Source organism: Emydura macquarii, unplaced genomic scaffold, assembly GCF_026122565.2.
Source record: "Emydura macquarii macquarii isolate MOO-44397 ecotype Brisbane River unplaced genomic scaffold, CSIRO-AGI_Emac_v2 contig_312, whole genome shotgun sequence".
In the NCBI taxonomy this organism is placed as follows: domain Eukaryota; kingdom Metazoa; phylum Chordata; order Testudines; family Chelidae; genus Emydura; species Emydura macquarii.
The window spans coordinates 5,465,786-5,482,973 of record NW_027130449.1 but is presented as its reverse complement, the minus strand read 5'-3'; positions in this window follow the sequence as shown (position 1 = coordinate 5,482,973).

Sequence of the window (17,188 nt, the reverse complement as noted above, 5' to 3'; positions counted from 1 at the left end):
GGGCCAGCTACTGGAGGCATGTCCACCAGTCAGTACTTCCCACTGGTTAGACTGAGAAGAAAGTTGGAATTCAGACCTCTAGGCAAAACCACTTGCTGCAGGGAGCAGTGCTGGAAATTCAGTAGTTCTCTCTGTACATATTGAACAAGGTAGCGACACCTTCTGGATGGAACATTAAGCGGAGGGCTGATCCACTGAAAAACTCGCCAGGGTTGCTAAATGCAGTGGCCTAAGAAAATTGCAGCCTTCTCCCTATCTGAATAATTACCCCTTTTGCGTCAGTATGTACTTCCCTCACGTGACCCCACTCAGCAGTGTTACTGACGTATAACGGCTGCGGCGCTGCATCCCAGAGGTAGCTGCAAGTCAAGGTGACTAAGCGATGCCTACATTTGCAGTCTATAAAGCACTTCCGGATCCATCAGGATGAAAGAAGCTATATAAATGGAAGTTATTATTATTGTTATGGCTCCGGTTATGAAAGCAGAGAGAACCAGTTCTGGGAAAGGGTCAAAATAAATCACCCTTTTACTGCTGTCAATTGAGGAGGCTTTGCCAGAAGCAAAAGGCAGTTCTTGAATGGGAGACTGCCAAGACCCCAATGCCACAGGAGGTGGGGCTGGCAACTCAGTTGATGGCACTCCTCTCTCACATCACTTTTAAGCCAATGCACCAGTATATTACTGGGTGCTGCCTCTTGCATGCAGCACTGACCATTTGTGGGTGTTAAAGATCTCACAGCACTTTCTGCAAGAGTACGGGTGTTAACTTCAGGCCCTCATTAAATGCTAGCTTTCCTAAATCTCTCTGCAGTTTCAATCGGGTACACTATTCTTCACATCCTTCCTTAACTTCCTGTGGGCTGTTAAACAGCTACCACGTTCTACCCCAGAAATGGCTGCATTTTAGCCGCACAAGAGCGCAGATCATCTGGATTTCAGTTTAAGTTTATAAGGACCTTTGCTACTCATGGCAGCACTCCGATACCCTATGGAGAGCATGGCAGAGAGAGAAAAAAGATGTCTAGAGTTAGTCCTCAGTGTTATGTCTATTATACATTTTAAATGACCCACAACAAAATGAAATTAGCAACAATTTATTAGAGGAGATTTGTGATCTGGAAAAAACACATGATCTCCAAACTAATGAGGATCCTGGGCCTCTCATTCCACAGCAGTTTGCTAGTTCCTTTCAGCACAGTCAACCCTGACTGATGTACATTTACAAGGGAGAAAACCGCACCTGAGACATAAGAGGATTCTCCTTCTTAAGCGTTTAAAGCCTATTACCAAAATAGGTATGTAATGTTGCCATTACAAATATCATTCTAACACCTTCTGATTCTTCCCTCCCCACTTTACTCTGAAGTGTCTAAGCTATTATGGAACAAAAAGAGGCCACCTTTTAAATCTCATTCACTCCAGTTCCTGTCTTGATGGATGTTTTCCCTTCTGAAGCTCAGTTTCACATAAAAGCATCTCGGTGTGGTGCTGTAAATCTGGTTTACATCAGCTTTTACAGGAGGCTGGGCTGAATCTTGATCTAAATTACTAGTTTATTGCTCAAAGTGGTTAGTTGGTAAATATTTTTTTTCTAAGTGGCATTTGAAAAAAAAGATGTGAAGCTGGTAGCTGAATAGAATTAACGTGGCTTCTTCAAAAAAGATTCTAGCAGTATATTGTCTATTGACAAAAGCGTTAAAAGGGGCAAACAGCAGATTTTTTGGTTTGCTAGCAATTCTGAAAAAAAGACATTTCTGGATGAACCAAAAACATTTTTCAAAATTTTCAGTGAATCTAAAATAATAATAATAAAATAATTTTGAGTCAAATTAAACATTTTGTTTGATGCAAAAAAAAAATCAGATGTTTTGGTTTAGATTTTAAACTCTTTTAACTTTTAAAATAAAATTAAAGGCACTTTAGAAACAATTGTTCACTTCAAATAAAAAAAAAACCCAAACACTGTTTCAAAAATGTTGAAATGAAACATTTTGATTTTTTTTTTCCATCTTCCCTCCAGAACTATTCAGTGGAATTGAGACAAATTCATGAAGTTATTCTGTGTCATCAAATCTGCATTTTCTGCCAAACAAAGTTTTGGTCAAAAAGTTTCATCCAGCTCTAGTCCAAACACAGTACTGATCAGGCAACACTAAGAACGCTTTGTCCCTGTGTAGGGTCCCTCATAGCAGAAAAGAATCAGGACTCTGCTGTAATGAATATAGAAAAACTTGGCTGCCCGACACAGACCAACCCAAGTTCTCTCTGGCTTTCCAGCTCCCAAACTGAATAACACAGCCTATGCCGCTGACTGTCAAATTGTCTCCATCAGAAGCTCTCAAAATGCTTTATAGATTAATGCAGTAAACCTCACAGCAGGCAGGCAATTACCGATTTTCCCTTATACATGGGAAACTGAGTCAGCACAGCAATGGAAAGTGACTTGGCTGAGTTCACAGCGCAAGTCAGGTGCAAAATTGGACACAATCCAGGAGTCCAGTCTCCCTGCTCTAACCACTAGTATACAATGAAACAAACATACATAAGAGGCAATGCCTAGAATAATGGGGCCACGATGCTAAACTGGGATACTAGCAATGACATATAATTATATCTCCAGCAGATGTGATGGTGACTGTTGTGTCAAAATACAGAGAGCTGGCTTGGGATTATATCTTTCCCTCAGTGCTCAAGGATGGAAACATCTCAGATCTATGAAGAGCGCCCCATCTCTTCAGTGAAGAGGAACAGACCTGTACTACTACAGCTAAGGGGGCAACTCCATTAGCTGGTATTAGCAGTGGGTAGTTGCACTCTAACGGACCACTCACTAGAGGATGTTGTGAGATACATTGCAAAGACAAGCAATCAGTACTATTACTACTTAGAGGATCCGTCCCAACTATCTAGTACAAGTGCCAGAAATGCTACACTCCACTTAGCTGGAGAAGGAGATAAATTCCCGGAATAGAGGGATAAACACCCGACCTCTCATATGGGGAATACAGTAAAGACTGACCTGGAAGTACCCCCAGATCCAGGGGTAAATAGCAGCTCTTAGAGATTTCTTGCACCTGCCTCTGAGTAGCTGGTACTGTCCACTGTTAGGACAGAATACTGAGCTAAATGGACCTCATTGGTCTAGGATTTATCCAGCAAGAAGGTAAATATCCACCTAGCTACCCAGTGGAGAGGATAACCCCGCACACAGGCACACACAACAGCAGGAAAGTTCCCGTGCTCAGGGCAAGGAACAAGAGCACCTTGCCTCCCTACCCACAGCCTGAGTTTCAGGTGCCTTCAGCCCTCACTCTAGAAGGCCATGGGAATAGGGCATATCCTGCTCCCATCCATCACACACCAGATTGCCCTGCTGTCAGACACACAGAAATGCTGCTTTGCTTTGCAGACAGAGATGAGCTGCTGCAGACAGCTCAACGCCTGCAGGCTGGACCTGAATCAGCAACTAAGGCCCCTGTCTGCAGGCACCTGCATCTTTCCAACAAATCAAAATCTCCCCTCTTTTCTCTTCCCCCCTCCCCATTTAAATCCCTGCAGAGCCTTTTAAATGCAATGCCTCCTCAGCGGCCTGTAGCAAACAGTTCCTCTCCTCCCTGCGTGTGCTGAGTCAGCTGTTCCAGAGGCAGTGTTTCCTATCAGTGACTGACAAGCACTACTGCCTCCAGCAGTGGTGGCTGAGCAGGCGTAGGAGGCTGGCAAGCAAAGTGAAGAAATTAACAAACCTCTGCTAAACCGGAGCCTAACACGGCTCTCTCAGGCCAGCACGGTGTTCCATTCTAGCTTCCGGTCTTTTCCTAGCTTGCCGGTATAGGCTCAGCTGCTCTACTTCTCACGCCATTAGAACAGTGCTTTGGCTTTCAATTGCACCTTCTGTAGTATCCCCCGCTACAGAGAGAAGATAATACAGAGGGAGACTGCTGGATACAGGTAGCTCTTGAGGCTCTCTCAGGCTTTCCAAGGTGTCTGACTAGAATAGCTTGTGCTGCTGACTGTCACCTCTACAGCCTCTCCAAATACTTTACAGATGATTGCATTATGCCCACAGCAGATCATGAAATATCAATTATGCCTAACAAATGGGGAAACTGAGGCACGGAGCACTGGGCAGTGACTTGCCTGGCATCACAGGAATTGCTGGCCAAAGCCAGACTCCTATCTCCCTGCTCTAACCATTAGATCACAATGGACAAAAGAAAGTGTAGTGCCCTCACCAACAAGAATACTCCATAACCCTGGTGCCCTATTCATACAGCATACTCAGTACTTAAACGACAGCCTTTTGGTGTTAATCTCCCCTCTGGTTCTCAGAGTTGGACTGCTTTCTTGTCCCCTGTCCTAATAATCAATATTGATTTTACTGCCTGGATTATTACCCCGGTTTGCAGATTTATTTTCTTGTTTTGCATGGAGATTGTGGTTTATAGCACAAGCCCTTGTTTTAGCCCATCGCAGAAGAATTATCTTGCCCCAATGGCAAATCACGGTGCTTATATTACACTGAAAAATAATCATTGGGCTCCCCCCTCACCTCTCCGCAGGCAAGTGGTTTGGTTGATTATTACAGAGCACAGCAGAGCAACTGCAGGTTACCGAGCTGCAGGAAAAAGCGAACGCTCTGCAGCAACGCACTCCTCTGCGGGCCTGCTACGTGAGAGCCAGGTGTGTGAGGGAGCCAGCCTCTATCCCTCAGGTGCACATGCCACAGGGATCTCAGTCTTTGCCCCGGGATGGGCAATCCTGAGCAGAATTCCTCTTCTTTTCTTGGCCTTTTGAGTCTTTGTGGTGGCGAGAAAACAGCTCTCAGGGGATTATTAGAGCTAGCAGGGAAGGTTCTCGCCCCTCCCTCTCTGCAGGGCCTGAGAGAGGAATTCCCACAGAGGGCAGGTGGGACTACAGGCACTGAGGAGGAGAGAAAGGGGCTGTTCCCCTTTTATTCCCATCTCTGCTGCCCTGGAAAACCCCTCCCTCCCAGGGAGGAGTGGGTTGGGGTGACGTGTGACCAGTATTCACCTCTCCTTCCTGGTTTCCCCACTTTGGCACAGCAAAGACTCTCCCTCTTTAGCTTCCCCTGTTATTGCACCATCTGAGGGCTCAAGAAGGCACAGGCTGGCTGGCCTGCATCTGGGAGGCGTCCTCGTGAACACACTTGGCGTAGCCAATTCAGTGCTCTTAGGAAACGGTAGTAGCTTCCTCCTTCCCAATAGGATTCACAGACAGTCTGAGATGGTGAACATGGAAGACAACAGCCTGCTACTATTACCAGGTAATGGGGTTCGCCCTCTAGCTCAAGTGGTAGAGGTCTGAGCTGCGGAGGTCCTGCATTCATGCTCTGTTCATGACCCATTTGGATCCATCTCAAATGCAAACCTCTGGATTCTTTTTAGCTCTGCCCCTTCCGAGCCCTCATCCTTTCCCCAGAAGGTGAAGAGCCACCATTGTTAGAAAGCAACCCCTCCACTTCAGATACACCACCAGCCAGCGGATAACCAGCTCCCAGTGACCTGCTGTGGGGGTGGGGCTTCCTGCCCCCTGCCCCCAATTAGCAGAACAGACGATGTGGAACGTGCACTTGACACTGATGTTATTTAATGATAATAACTGGGTTTCAAATATTTATTACAATGGCTGTTTTTAATAAATATTTCATGAATGCCAATTTTTCTCTCTCTTTGGTTGCCAGCTTTGTGGGCTTAATTTGCCTTAATGAGGATAAAAATTGCTCTGATGAATTGCTTTCTTGCAAATGCACAGGAGGTGAGAGAGGCGCTCTCCTGAAACGTTAGTCAGGAGCAGCTACGCGCCTGGTGAGGCTTTGGCAACTGGGCTCCGAGCTTCACAGCCCAGTGGAAAATGACAGACGGACAGGAGGCAGGAGACAATTCTGTCTATTCTGCTAGCAAGTTGGGAGGCAGTGTAGCCTAGTGATTAGGGCCCTGGGCTGTGACTTGGGAGATGTGATGTGATCTGTTTCTGTCACTGACCTGCTGTGTGACCGCGGGCAAGTCATGTCCCTACCCTGTGCCTCAGTTCCCCTCCCACCCTTTGTCTCTCCCATCTATTTGCATTGTAAGCTCTATTAGGTAGGCACTGTCTCTCACTATGTGTTTGTACAGTGCCTAGCACGCTGGCGTACAAATTGCTGTTGGGCCCTCTAGGAACTCCCATAACATTAATAATAATGTGGCAAACTTAATTTCTTTGCCCTTCTTTGGCGCTGCTCCAGGGCCTGTTATCCAGGGATCTCACAGTGCTTTACAAACATTAAATCAGCCACATGACAAACCCGTGAGGTAGCTAAGATTTGGAATGGCATCCCTTTTCCCATCATCATTGACCTGCAGCCAGTTCTGGGATGGAACTCAGCAGCTGTTTAACTTTGCACGGCACCAGTGCATAACAGTTTATTTTTCATTAGCATTTGTGATTGGTTTCTGGGGGTGCCCCCAATGTTCAGATCTTGCAGTCTAAAAAGGGAAAGTGAAGAGGAATCCTGTGCCTGCTTTTAAGCAGACGGAGTGTAATTTACCCAGCTAGGAATTTGGCCAAGGCACCAAGGTTAACAGTCCTATTTAACATAAATCACCCTGAAATGTTTAACGTTAGGGCCTTGTTTTATATTTATATAGTTCCTCTGAATGCCAGCACAGCTCCCCCTAGTAGCATGCTGGGGAATTGATTTAGAGTCAACTCAGCGGGGAAATGTGCCTACTCAGGACCAGATCCTTCCAAAACACATCTAATTTTTACACACTGTGAGCATGTCTTTGCAGGATCAGCATCTGAGGCACCTAACTCCCATTGATTTCAATGTCATTTCAGTGCCCAGATACCCTTGAGGATCCAGGCCTAAATTACTAACACCATCCTGGCACCACTTAAATCTCACAATGCAGCTGTAAGGGAGAGCAGTATTATCCCCATTTCCCAGCAGAACACACTGAGGCACCAATTGACTCCCTTGCACAGTATCACACAGAGACTTAAAACCAGGTGCCTGAGTCCCAAGCAAATGCCATAAAAGGCCAGACCTCCCTCTCCTTCTGGGGAGCAGAATCTGCATGGTTAATCTTAGAACAGAGAGAGCCTTGAGAACCCCTTTGATTGGCTACACTCTCCCTTTGCCAGCACACCCACTCGTATCTCCCACGTGCATTGTCACTGGCTGGCTGCCTTGTCAGGCAGTCTCCACAGTGCAGGACAGCCTGGCGCTGAATTTTCAAACAAACCCAACTCCCAGGCATCAGCACACATAACAGGGGCAGCTCAGCCTCATGATAACAACTACAGAAGAGGAATGGGGAGAACAAGACAAAAGAGGGAAGCATATTTCCCAACACTCCACCCCAAGTGGGGGAAGCAGAGACCATTTCCATTGGAGCTGGGCTTGGGCATTCGGGTGTTTATGTGCTTGAGCCCCGGGAACCTTGGATTAATACACGGAGGCTTAGTATTAAAAGGTGCTACAGACCTAGCAGCTTTACTGAACACATGCAGCCTGTCTGCAGCTGTACACAGGACCAAACTATACACACCTCAAGTGTCCGGCCTGGGGCTGCTAGAAAACCTGCAGTTGTTCTGCCCTGGGAGCTGGCTCCGGTTTGGTTGCTCCAAAGTCCTGGCTACGACCATGGAGCAGCTCTTTCTTGGATGGGATGAGTCCACTAGTCCTTCCTCCCTGGCAGATCCCAGCTGCCATTGGAGAACATAGGAAGTCCTGTTGCATGTTATTCGTTCTTCATAAGTGGAACTGTTGCTCATTACAAAAACTTGTCTGGCTTGGCCTAACTCAGCAAACAGTAACTGGGTTTCTCCCTTCCTCGGTATTTATGTTTTGTGCAGACATGGGAGACAATTAGAGACTGTAGAATCAGCAGTGTCAGGGGCAGGACTTTCATGTGTGCTCTGCTCGGGGACTCTCAGGAGAGGTTATTACCATATTAAGCATCCTTTGCTCAGCTAAAAAAGCACAGTTGTAACCCTCCCACACCCGCAAATAGGAAAACCAAGTGGGATATGCAGCAAGAGCCACAAAAGAGGCAGAAATTCAATTTGTCCTTCACTGCATTTTAATTCTACTGATGTTGAAATTCCTCTCTCCTTAGTTTTATTTATCATTCAAAACAAAACAAAAAACAAATGTTGCACACACACGCGCGCACACACACACACCGCGTTGGAAGGGGATGTGTCAGAAAGTGCATACATAGACCCCCACACACACTGCAGGGAGAAATTGTATTAGACAGTGTACACAAATATGCTGCTTGGAGAGATGGAGACACACACAGGGTACGTCTACACAGAAGTTAAACACCCTCGGGTGGCCTGGGGCAGCTGACTCAGACTCACAGGGCTGTAAAATTGCTGTGTAGATGCTCTAGCTGGAGCCTGTGCTCTGGGACCATTCCAATTTCTACCCCTACACCCCACAAAATACTTGCTGTTCCATTACTGTCTTAGGTTACTCCCAATCTATGTTGTCCCCTTACTCGGGAAAGGCCAGCAATTTGAACTCTGGCCTCTCTGTCCCACAGTAACTTCACCAGGCTGGCAAAACCTAAAGGGAACAACTAACAAAAGGAGTTCATCTCCATCTCATCTGCACCAGCTGCTACTGGCAAGGACAGCCACCATGTCATTATGCTGCTTATGCTCCAAACTGAATTGTGTGGAAGCTAGCACATTTATCGAATTCTCTGAAAGAAGCCCAGCTCACACAGCCAGAAGGAGTCAATGTGATTATGCAGACCCAAACACTGTAGCATCTCTAGGTAGCATTCCTCTTTTTGTGTAAGTGTCAATGAACATGAAATTTTGATGAAAAGCAGAGAGAAATTTTTCACAAATACTTTTTTCCAATCACCTCTAATGTTGAGCCCAGGTTTTGTGCAAAGTCGTTAGATAAATGCATTCCAGGACTGTGACACTTTGTACCTCAAAACACCACCCAGGAACTCCCATATTCACCACTGTCATATCACTATGATATGTTTCATACAAAGTATCACTTGTGGGGTATCATTCTGAATGTCTTGACGTGCTGAACATTAAGATCCTGTTGGATTGTGCATGCTGCCATTGCATGTGAAGGTCTGAAGTCCTGCTGTATGAGTCACTGAAATAAGTTATGAGGTTGCGAATGCCCACAATCAGCCTTTCAGGTAAAATATTGGAGTAGTTATGGGTAGCTAGACAGCGTTAATGGTCCATCAAGACCCATCAAGAATACCTGGAGACTTCTCGGAGGAGGTGTGCTAACACATGGCACAGCAATGATTTTTCCAGCAAGCTGGAAGAAAATACACAAAAGGAGAAGTGACATCATCACTTGGCCTCTCTCCCCTCCCAACTCAACACCTGGAGAAATGTCTGGAGGACAAAGGCTTTGAACAAGGGAAGGGGCCCCAGGCAGGAAAAGAGTCTAAGGGTATGTCTACACAGACGACAGCAAAGTCGCCACCGTCAGATCGACTTATCTGGATTGACTGAGCGGTCAGTGTAGATCCGCTCAATTGATCAGGAAGTCAACGCTGGCAATCCACCTCCTCAAGTGGTGTAGCGCTGCATAAACGGAACGCAGTTCCCGTCAGTGCAGTGAAGACGCCACGCAGAAGGGAAGCACAGCAGTCAACAGGACTTACGCAAGCTACTCTGCGTAGCTTGCGTAACACGCATCGACTGCCACTGAATTTCCAGGTAACTGTAGACCAGGGCTAAGTTTGTGTATTGAGCATCTGTAACCTGCTTGCAGCATGTGTCAGGGTGAGATGCTGCTCGATTCAAATCCTGCTTAGTTTATAGAACTTAGACTGCAAATTTATTTTTATTTCTTAGATAATCAGCTTTGATGTCTGTGCTTGCTACTTATAATCACTTAAAACCTATCTTTCTGTAGTTAATAAATCTGTTCTGTATTTTACCTAAAACAGTGTGTTTTAGTCGAAGGGCTTGGCAAATCTCTGCTCCGTTTACAGGTTGAGCGTGTGTCCTCTCAACACTGAGGAAGGGGCGGACCGGGTATTGAACTTACACTAGCCAGGCTTCTGACCAGTGCAAGACAGTACAGTTCCGGGGTGCAAGCTTGGGAAGCTGGGGAGAACTGGCTGGAGTCTCCCTGCTGATGGTTCATGAATGCCTGGGAGATCATTCACGTAACTCAATTGGGTGTGTCCCTGCCTATGGATGTCTGTGTAAGTGCAGTGCCTGTCAGAGGTTTGTGGCCTAACAACATCACAGTGTGTGAGAGGCAACACATGTTGGTGGGTAACGGGGCTCAGTGGACCCACAGTCCAGGTTGCACTTCAGGGACTCTGTCACAGAGGCACATCCCTTTTTTCCCAAGCCCCACCTCCCTCTCAGCCCTGCCCATTCTTCCAGACCCCTCCTTCAACAACAGCGCACAAGGCTTGTGGCAGTTGCATTAACTGGTGTGGCACCTGCCTGGTCCAAATTACAACTTGCATGCCCTTCTTCAGACTTGCCTTGTGCTAACCCAGACATCCATCATTACTGAGCATGATGGGCCTGACCTGAAACAATCTCCTCGGTCCAGATTTTGAACATCCCAAGGCTTGAGGGTGTTTGGATTTTAGGTTTCAGTAGTGGTGCTAAAAAAAAACCCCTAATTTGTGTCATCGGGAGTTTCCAGTGGGAGTTTTGCCATTGTTTTCAATAAAAATAAGGTCAGACTGTGATGTTGTATGCTTGAAATATAACCATGTATAACGTTGTCACTGCCACTGTTATACAATTGCAACAACACTCACGCAAAGTAGGTCATGAAAGGTGTCATTGGAAAAGTTATGATTTGTTGAGTATGATTATCCTGTTTATAGGCATGTATCATTTTGTATCTGAAATATAGATTTTGTATCTGAAGTTATAGATAGTAACTATGTACTGGCTTCTTGCAGACATTCCTGAGTCACACCCACCAGGTGAAGCCAGATAGCCTATTGTGAATGTTAATGCCCATTTAAGAACACTTCGATCGCACAAAAGACGATAGGAGAACCCTGTCCCCATCTGATGGGCCTCTCCATGAACATTTTAGCCAAGCATGGTCAATGGCCATTCCCATGATTCAACAAAGCATGCAAGGACATGTGACTTGTTCCTGTGACCCTGGACTCCATTCTGGGTTTTTAATTTTCCACAAGCTGAGACTGAAAGCACCCACCCATTGGGAGAAGGTATATAAGGCAGCTGCACCATCTCCAAGACTCTATCTTGTCTTCATCTCCTGCTTCATTTTTCTGGATTGGATTTCTAACAAGGAAGCTTTAAAGAAGGACTGATGATGCTCAAACTGTCTGAGTAATTTCCAGAGGCTCTGCAAATCAGCAGTTTATTTCACCACTGCTAAAACCTGACTCAAGAACATTGCAATAATTGTATGTATATGATTCTTTGGCCTTTTTAATTTTCTTATTTCTTTTTCCCTAAGAATAAACCTTTAACCATTAGATACTAAAGGATTGGAAGCAGCTCGGTTATTGGGTAAGATCTGAGTTATATATGGGCCTGGCTGTGTGGTTGATCTCTTGGGATTGGAAAGACCCTTTGTTTGATTAAATTGATTTTAAATAACCACTCATCATAAAGTTTAGTGTCTGAGTGGTGAAACAAGGACTGGGATATCTAAGGAGACTGCTTTTCTCATTTTTTGTAAACCAGTGTTGTGAGACAGAAGTTTACTTTTGTTGCTGGCTTGGTATATTTTATAGAAGAATAACCACCCGTCTGGAGTGGGTCTGCCCCATTTCTCAGCAGTTTGTCCTGAACCTGGTATCCACTGAGGCCTGGAGACATTTAAGCCCATAGATACTTGGGCAAATCATTAATGGTTATTATAGGGAAGTAAAACACCTGGAGTGAGGAACTTGAAACAAGAACTCCTAGGTTTTAATTAGAGCTATTTAGACAATGCAATTTCCATCCCTCGGGGAATTCAGTTATTTTGACTCCCCCCCTCCCCCCCTCTGAAATAGGACACACACAAATATCAAATCATTGAAAATTTGTCAGAACCAAAAGTTCTAAAATGTTTCCATTTGGAAGTGTGAAAATGAAAAAACTCGACAATTTCAATCAAGTCAAAGCATTTTGTTTTGAAATGTCGATGTTGCAAAGTGTCAGTTCAAAACACTTTGTTTAGAATTTTCCTGTCAAAAACGGGAAAATTTGGTTGAAATCAACATTGCGAATTTCAGCCAGCCGTAATGGTTAACACAAACAATCAAGGTCTCTGTCTGTCATGTGACTAGGACATGGGCAGTTGAGTCTAGTGGTTGAAGCAGGAATCAGGTCCCATCATCAGAGCAGAAGCCCATAGCCGGGAATCAGTGCCCAGGGTCAGAACCGGAGTCAGAGGCCAGAGCAAAAGTTACAGGTCAGGAATAAGAGCTGAGGGTCAAAACTGCATTACCTGGTATTGGCCACTGTCGGAAGACAGGATACTGGGCTAGATGGACCATTGGTCTGACCCAGCCTGGCCACTCTTATATTCTTATACAAGGCTAGAGCAAGGCTGGAAGCTGGCAGGCAAAGGAGATATTGCAAACATGGGCAAACGCTAAACTGCTGCTGGGTTTAAGAGCTGTTCTGCTGACCCTTCCAACCAGGTGGTGCAGCCCAGTGGCTCTCAACCTTTACAGACTACTGTATTCCTTCCAGGGGTCTGATTTGTCTTGCATACCCCCAAGTTTCACCTCACTTAAAAACTACTTGCTTACAAAATCAGGCAGAAAAATATGTGTCACAGCACACTATTCCTGAAAAACGGCTTACTTTCCTATTTCTACCATATAATTATAAAACACATCGATTGGCATTTAAATATTGTACATATATTGCAGTGTACAGAAGACCGACCAGTATAAACAAGCCATTGTCTGTATGAAATTTGATTTTGTACTGACTTTGCTAGTGCTTTTTATGTAGCCTGTTGTAAAACTAAGCAAATATCTAGATGAGTTGAGGTACCCCCTGGAAGACCTCGGCATACCCCTGGTTGAGAACCACTGGAATAGCCCATCCGGTAGCCTACTACATGCCAGCTGAGCTTGTTAGGGTGCCCAGAAAGTGGCTCTGCTGCAGGTCCCGATGCCTGACATTGCCTGGAAGGATTTACAGTCTAACAGCCAAATCCTGGCCCTATTTTCCTACATGTTGCCGCCTGGAAAATGCAAAGCACCTTGAACTTCAATAGGAGTAGAGAGCACTTGGCAACCAGCAGCACCCGGGATCAGGCTTTTGCTCAGACAAATATCATAGACACAGGACAACCAGCGAGGTCACAAGTAGGTGAGATTATAGGAAGGCAGTAGGCATCCAAGCTGATAAGACCTGCTTTCCTGAACTCTCTCTCAGCTGTAGGCAGCACCTCAGGGCTGTGGTATTTCTATCTCACAGGGTTAATGACAGGTCACCTTGAAGCAAATGGGAAGAGGTCGGTGCTGATATTTTTTTGCGGCTGGAGGACATGATTGAAATTTTCTGCCAGTGAAGCAAGATAATTATCTTAACAAGATACTTTTTTGTGCGTGTGTACATGGGGGGAGGGAGGGAATGGGCTTTATTTTATAAACGGCATCTAGAGCCTAATCTTACTGCAAACAAGCACCAACATCTAAAAATAAGGTATTATGGGGAAATCAATATTGATTATTAGAGCAAAAATGCTGTGTATGAGGCGGTGAAAGCCTTTTAAGATCCAGGGGGAAATATGATGCTTAAACACTAATAAAATAGGATAATATTGACGATAAAATACAATAGTTTAAACATTGAGTCAATAGAACGTTAGGGTGAAATTTATAGCATTGCTGGAGCATCGTCCTATAAACAAACACATACTACTGAGAGGACATTTCCAGGGCCTTACAGGGAGACAGAGATTCAGCTTTTGGAATTGGTGGCATCTAACCCTTTGGAACAGCCTTGCGTATGAATCGTCAGGGGTTTGAACCACAGAGTTTGAGCTCCATAGTACAGCTCTCCATCCCTTGAGCAAAAGGAGAAACTCCGTGCTCCGTCAGCTGGTAGCAGCAGTAGACTGCTATCCCCCCTGATATGGACCAACCACTAGTGAGAGAAATCGCATCTCACACTCTCTCTCTCTCACACACACACACTGCAGACGTGTTTCATCTGTTGAGCCAGATGCAAAAGTGATGATGGGCCAAATCCAGCCCTGGTGCCCTGTGACTGCATTATCTCAAGGGAGATGCAGGTTGATTTAAATTTGGCCCAGAGTGAGCAGAGAAGAGTCCTGCTTTCCAGTGCCTATCCCTGGAGTATTTTGGAGGAAGTGCCGAATGGTGCCACTTTTCCCTGTACCTTTACGTTAGTGGGGCCATCCCCCGGGTCTGGAGAGCAGGGAGCTGAGAAGCGGGTGTTCCCAGGGCCCTCCCAACAATCCCCTTCTCCTTAACCAGAGGCTGACAACTGGAGCTCCCTAGCCTTTGTTCCCAATCACAGGTTTTGGAAGTGGCCTGGTTCCGTGTCCACCCGTGTGCATGGGTCTGAGCTTTCCATTTATGCTGACCTGCTACCCAGTTATGTGCACACTCGCTGTATCTTCCAATCGCTCACGCCCCTTGGAGGACATTCACTTTGCAATCTGACAGTCCCATGCAGGTATGCTGAGGCTGGTGCAGCCGTGGTAGTCCCAGGATATCAGAGAGACAAGCTGGGTGAGGAAATATCTTTAGTTGGACTAACTTCTGTTGCTCTCTCACCAGCAGAAGTTGGTCCAATAAAAGATGTTACCTCACCCGCCTTGTCTCGCAAAGTCCTATCTAACAGCATCCTAAACAAGACACAGCCGAATTCTAACCTCTCTCTTCTCCCCCTGAGCGGCAGAGGAATGGAGAGTCCTCTGCCTGCTCCCAACACTCATTGCATTTGCATCAATGGCCTTCCACCTCTCCATTATGCTGCGAAGATTCAAAGGCGCAGACCTTTGCTGCGTGAGCGAATGGGTTTTGTCACTGTTCGGTGTGTTACAGGAGAAAGCATAATACATTCTGGCAGTCAATCGAATATGACATGATAATGAATGTTAACATCATGTGCGCCCCTGTGCCAACAGAGGGGAAAGTCATGTTAGATTACAGCTAAACACGGCGGCAGTGTGAATTCCATTTGCCTGCCTCTCTCTTTCGCCTCCTCTGCTGCTCTCCACCCCCAGCATTTACTCACGCCTCATCTTGAGATACAGTCACTGCTGTCAGGGAATCAGAAACCCAGCATCCCATTGCAGGGAACCACTAGCATTTGCTGAGTTGCTTTCTGTTGGGCCAGTCAGTGCTCCAAGAAAACAAGAGATGGGCCAAAAACAGAAACTGGAAGCAGAATCCCTCTGAATTTTGGGGAAAGGCAGGGTGTCAAATCCCTGGTTTTGGGTCTGGGTTGGATCCAAACCCAGGAAAGGAGGTCTCTTTTCTGGTTCTGAGGGGGCTAAAATCAGGGAAGAAATGTTCCTTTACTCAACTTGCTGCTTCCCTGATAAAACAATGCTACAGTACTCTACAGGAAAGGCCCTAAAGTACCTGTGCACACAATACGGCATCTACAGTGCAAAAGGCTAAGGAATGCAAAAAGTTCCTCCCAACAGGCTAGAGCCAGGCATGTAAAAGTGTTTTATGCTACGTTCCAGTTTACAGAGCAGCTGCAGAGATACCCCAGTCCTACTTCAGGGACCCACCAAACCACCCAATCTCACTGCAGAGTCACACTACTCCCATAGCCAAGCCCCTGTCGCAGACACAACAGACCCTCAAGACTTCCCAGGGGTAGGATAGTCCCAAAACCCAGCTCTGAACATTCCTATTGAGGCAGGGAGATTGAAATCTAAACCCAGATCTGAAGTTTGCAATCCACCCCAACTCTATAATGAGCCTCTGCCCTCTGAGCCCCACACTTTGGGATGTTTGAAATTGAGTCCCACATTTGGCAGCTGGAGCCATCTCTCTAAAGGCAGAAGCGTGGGTTCAAAAGGCATTTAATGTGAGGAGCTTTCTCCATCCCCATCCCAGCCTCCGCTTGCAACTCCGAGCTGATTCACGGTGACAACTGAGTGCTCCAGACGAGTCTCTCTGCACCTGTGCGGTGCTGCGGGGGGGCATGCAGGGCTGTGCAATGCTGAGTGTGAGGAGAGCCTGGAGTCTCTTTGCACGGCCTGCCAGCCACACCTGTGCTTGCTTTATTTATCACTGTCTTGTTCTGGCCTCCTGCAGTTATATTTAGGGCAGGTTAAAGAAGCAGCGGAGGCGATAAAACAAACAGCAGCAATCAAGTGGCGGTAACACAAGCACTGTTCCATTCTCTGAGTTGATGAGGCTCAGCACTTAATCACCAATCGGGAGGGTTGCTTGAAAGGATCACAGCCCACAATCACAATGAGACACTCCAGAGCAGAAGCCGCGGGCCCGATTCTGATCGCGCTCACCTAGGTGGAAAATGGGAGGTGTTCTGCCGACAGCCGCCATGCCAATTTCAAAGCCAGAGTGGCGAGAGCAGCAATGGGCCCTGTAATTCACTCCTCACAGCTGCAGAGCTGCTCAGGGATTGGCTCAGAGCTCGTCATGGTATTAGTGACCTGATCCACTGCCCACTGAGATGAAGAGAAGGATGCTATCGGACTTCATCGAGCTTTGGATCAGGCCCTAAGAGAGGGCAAAATCCAACTGTGCTGTCATCTGAGAGAGAGAGAGAGAGAGAGAGAGAGACCCTCAGAAGACTTGATTGCATTAGGACCTGCAAGCTAAGCAGCGCTGCATGGGATCAGTCTGTGGTGAAAAGGGAGGCAGCCACCCAGGAAAGAGATGGTGTAGATAGCAGAAACTCCCATTTCTAAACCCTCCCTCAACTTGTATTTGCTCCGTGTCAACTCCCTGCTGCTTCCTGGGCCTCAGTTTCCCCACCTGTAAAACAGAGTATATCATTGGTTAGGCGTCAGTCTGAGGGACGCCAGTCACGGTCCAGGACCCCCTGTGCTAGCTTCTTGTACAGACACGGAACTAAAAGATGGGCCCTGCCTCAAAGAGCTCCCAATCTTAAGTGCGAGACAAGAGACAACAGGTGGAGACAGTCAGAGGAGGAGCTAAGTGAGCAATGTGACACACATCCAGCTCAATCTGACTTGTAACAGTCCTATCCCC